Here is a 4,733-nt window from a genome sequence, read left to right as displayed (position 1 = left end):
GGGTGGTTTATGGGGCCCTGGGGGTGGTTTATGGGGCCCTGGGGGTGGTTTATGGGGCCGGAGGGGGTCGTACTGGGGCTGGGGGCTGGTTATGGGGGGGCTGAGGGGGAGGTGGGGGCCTGGGGGGGTTATACTGGGGCTGGGGGTTAGGTTCTGGGGGGCTGGGGGTGGTTTATGGGGGGCTGAGGGGGAGGTAGGCGGTGGAGGGGGGTTGTACTGGGGCTGGGGGTGGCTTATGGGGGTCTGAGGGTGGTTATGGGGGGTCTGAGGGTGGTTTATAGGGCCTGAGGGGGTCGGGCTGGGGCTGGGGGCTGGTTATGGGGGACTGAGAGGGAGGTGGGGGCAGGGGGTGCTTTGGGGGGGGACTGGGGGGCTTATATAGGAGGTCTGGGATCAGCAATTGGTGGGCTGGGGGCATGTGGGGACTGTGGCAGGGCTGGGGGGGTCGTACTGGGGCTGGGGGTTGGTTATGGAGAACTGGGGGTGGGGGGGAAGATGGGGGAGCGCTTGGGGGCTATATTGGGGGTTGGGGTTCAGGGTATGCAGGGCTGGGGGGGTCATTGGGGTTTGGGGATGGCAGTGGGGGCTGGGGGAAAGATGAGGGATTATGTTGAGGCTGGGGGTCAGAGAATGGGGGGCTGGAAGGGGTGAGGGCTCAGGCAGCTTCTCCCTGAGCCCTGTGTGTTGCAGGATCTGCGCTGGGGGGCAGCTCCCAAGGAGCCACAGCCCCAAGTCATGACCGAAGCTCTCCGAGTCTGCGTGGGACGCCCATGTCCCTCAGGTGAGGGGGAATCAAGCCTATGCTGCCCTCAGGTGGGCTGGGGGCTGCAGGTGGGTGGGCGGGGGGCTTGGGGCCGACCGCTGGCGGCTGCTTCTCAGCCCGTGCCTACCGGCCTGCCCCGCGCCCCAGATCAACCCCCCGCGGGCTCCCCGCCGGGGTTCCTCCCGTGCAGTAACAGGTGTGAGCATCCATGCAGCATTTTGGTGGTCATGTATGATACTGCACACAGCGCGAGCCTGCCTTCGGCCGGGGGGATGTCCCCGTATGGCCGCTTGATTCCTTTCTTTATCCTGTACCATCCTGGCTTAAGAATCAAATCGTAGAGCTAAGTGGCGTTGCCCTTCCTTCACAGGCAAGTTTTACAGACATGGAAGGTAGAATTTAGATACGCTATTGATATTTTATTTTTTTCCCTTGATTTATCGCAGGAATAAATTATTGATTTATCTGAATTCCCAAGCTTTAGTTCCCAGGTAGCAGGGAATGCTGGCAGGCAGGGTTCTGTACTCGAACAGCCTGTGAGGTTCTGCTGGAAGCTGTGTACTTTGCTCTCCCGTTACATCTGAGCTTCTCTTTAGTTTGACTTTTCTCCTCAAGTTGAGGAGTGCAGCTGAGGTCCCAGCTAAGGCAGCCATGCGTCCTCACAGGCCTGGGTTGTGACCCTGGCCCCAAAGTGGTCTGGGCTTCTGGAGAAAAAATACTTTTCCAAGAGAAAGCAAGGCACTTTTTGTTTTGTTTTGGTGGTGTTTTGTTTTTTGGTGTCCATCAGGTGCTCAGCACTAATATGCTTTCGGCATTTTTCGAGGTTAAAATGCTGTGGGGAAGGATTTTAAAGACAGCTGGGGGGTGGTGTGCTGCTTTTCTCAGGTGTTTCAGTGGAGCTGATACAGAGAAGATGGATCTGTGCACGGCAGTGGTCCCTAGCTTTAGCTAACGCCCTGCCTGGGTAATGTTCTTTGTTCAAAAAACATTGTGGGATGTTTTGTGCCAGTCAGTTTGGGGTTGTTTTGTTTTACTGAGGCAAGGAGCAGTCTCAAGGGGCTCCTTTGAGCTTGCTGTGTACTAGCTAGAGTTGGGAGTTGTTTGTGTAAGACCAACAAGGAAGCCTCTGGGCTTTCATTTGAAGCTTGCCTGGTAACACAAGGAGGCTTAGAGTATAGCTTTCGTATCTAAAACTGGCCGGCATCAGGGAAGGCCAAGTACAGCACAGTTCTGAGATAATAAAAGTCTGGTTCTCCACTCTCCAGTAAGTGAGCTGAACAGGGATCTAGGCTGGGAGGCTTTCCAGTTAAATCCTGCCCACTTGCCAGCAGCCCCGTGTGTGAGCAGCTGCCATGGCTGGCCGTGCCTGGGGAAGGTCCTGCTTAGAGGTGCAGTAGGCACCAGCTTGTCAGGCCCTCTTCTGCAGCAGGGTTGAAACCAAAGCCTGTGTAAGCTTCTGAGCTGATAAAAGCACTGCTGTTTTAAAAGGCAGGCGTCAGTGGCAAAGTGGTTGTTTCATCTGGGTAAGTAGGAGCACGTGTTTGGAGTAACCTGGGTTCACTGCATCTCTTTTATCAGCCCGCCAGGCTACCTGCAGCTCTCTTGAAGCTTGCAAGGCATGTGCAGGTGTAACAGAGCGCTCCCTAGTGCAGTGTTCAGCAGATGGGCATGAGAGCTTAATGTTTTTTCCTCACCTGTATCGACTCTTATCAGGAAGCAGAAGGTATTGCTTCTTCCTGCAGGCCTCACCTAACAGCGAGTGCTGTACCTTAGGTAAAGCTGCAGAGGTGATGCAGTTTAACACCCCCCTTTTGATCCTTTGGACTGTGTAAGGTGAAATTCCTGCCCTTTGAATGACTTCAGTCAACCGTGACAATCGTGCTTGGGTTCAGCTGTGCAGTGGCTGAAAGATGTTGGGCTTTCCAGTGGCACCTGGGGGAGGGAGGGGGGTTGGTTGGCTCCTGGGTTCTTGTGCCAAGCTCTCATCTGAAGCTTAGGGACGGCAGCTTTGCGGTGTGCCCCTAAATGCTGTGTTTAACACTTGCTGCTCCTTGCGTAGGTGTTCCTGCTCACCACAGAGGCTGCAGGGGCTGTGCCCTGTCCCAGGCCGAGGTAAGGGAGCTCAGCTGTGCTCTCTGCTTGCTGGAGGCAAAGCTGTGTGCTTTGGATCTGCAGCCAATCCTCCCTGTCTGCTTCATCTTCTAACACTGAACTCACCTGGACAGAGCTGTCTGACGTTGTCAGACTGCAGTTAAAAAGCATTTCACTTTTGTACCCCTGCAGACTGACTATTCATTATTACTGACACAAGCTTTTCCCTTTCCTTTCACTAATGTCACACTCTTCCTGGGTTACAGACTGGTATTTTCTGCCACATGGGCTGTCAAAGTGCATGGAGCCCTGCATAGGGTGGTTGCAAATATCCTGATCTTTACTGCACTGGGAAATTGAGCTGTACTTATCCATTAAATCAAAAGATATATAAATACATAGCTATATTTAAAACTTGACAGGTTTCTAATAAAGGAGGGTAAGTTGGATATGAGTAAGAAATAAATCTTCTAAGCTTCAAGAATATTCCTTTTTAAAAGTACTCTGACTGAGGACTTTCCTGTCAACTAGCTTTTAAAGTATAAAACATTTTTTTATTTCAATTAACGTGCAGCGTACCCATTTGTGAGAGGGATCCCTAGCTGTTGGTGGCACTTTCTGGGTCTGGTGCCCTGGCATGTGCACTGAACAGCTCTGACATCTGTGTGCAGCTTTCCCTGCTGTGTGCTTGTTCTGCTTCAATGTCCTGGTTGTTTCTTTACAGGTGGCTGAACTGAAGGTCTCTGCGTGACGGTGGGAGTGCTGCCCTTGCAGTTCCCTTTGGTTATATCTGCGTGGTCTCTTCAGGTTATAAAAGGTAATTTTGTCTAAGTAGATGGTAAACATTAATAAAATCCAGTTCTGCAAGCTGGCTGTCTTTGTATTTAATGCCTGCTAGTATGTGTGAACAAAGCAAAAAGGTTTTTAACTCCCTGGAAGCGTGCACGTAGACAGGTAGGCACATAAAACCTTCTCCTGTGCTGACACCTGTGCCCAGGGCAGTCACGCTGGGGGTGCATGGTGTTCTCTAGGTGTGGTGCTTCAGGGATCTGTGGGGGTAATTCGATCTTGACAGTCACTAACGTATTCCTGAAAGAATCTGAGCATCTTGGTGTGCCAAGCTCTGATTTCCACTAGAGGGTGTGAAGGGCTGCAGAACGGTGGCATTTCCCTGAAACTGGGAGACTTCCTTTAATCGGATGCGCGAGCAGCAAGGCTGTGGCAGGATTATGTTCCAGCTGAAGAACTCTGCTCTTTGTGTTGGCAGCAGCCCAGGTTACATCTGCTTTATGTAACCCATCAGCTGCACTCGCCGTGAAGCCCATGTGATGCTCAGCCCCGGCCGTCGTGCATCCTCTTGTGCTCTCAGGCAATGCACGCGTGCACCCCGGGGGAGGCAGCTCTGCTCTGCATTGGTACAGCACCACGTCCCCTTCCCTTTCATCTGAGTTGTAAAATCTGCCCTTGCTAAGCAAACAGTAAGTTTGTATTTGTATTTCAAAGAGCCCAGCTTCTAGGATTCTTTTCGTAGGGGGAATTTCCACTGAATCTGCAAGATTCCCAGGCCAAGCCAAGCCTGAGGCTGGTGTGAAACCACGCTGGCTGCTGAGCTGACACAGGTGGAGCCTCTTCCTGGTGCCGCAGCAGCCACACTGCTCCTTGGCCAAGTAAAGAACTTCTTCATTGCTAAATTTTGCCTCTAAGTGTCATGTTCGGGACAAATTCCTGAGCACAGCCAAGCCTGGCCCTGTTCTGGAGCAGTGCTGCCTTTGCTAGAGCAGTGAGAGCTTGAGAAGAGGTGTCAGGAGGAGCGATGGCCATCTCAGAATACTGGATTGCTGCAGCTTGAGTGTGTGCTCCTCTCTGCTGGTAGTGGATG

General features: G+C 52.6%; 1 long non-coding RNA gene across 1 annotated transcript; it reads left to right on the top strand.

The window, feature by feature from the left end:
- Positions 1-645: 645 nt before the first annotated feature.
- Positions 646-3,701, top strand: LOC311216697. The gene is made up of 3 exons (XR_014618956.1): positions 646-781; positions 2,823-2,875; positions 3,579-3,701. It is a non-coding gene; the product is annotated as an uncharacterized lncRNA (long non-coding RNA).
- The last annotated feature ends 1,032 nt before the right edge of the window (positions 3,702-4,733 follow it).

Source organism: Netta rufina (assembly GCF_964035555.1).
Source record: "Netta rufina genome assembly, chromosome: 19".
Classification (NCBI taxonomy): domain Eukaryota; kingdom Metazoa; phylum Chordata; class Aves; order Anseriformes; family Anatidae; genus Netta; species Netta rufina.
Note: the sequence above shows the minus strand (reverse complement) of the source record. Positions and strands in the feature narration are given on the sequence as shown.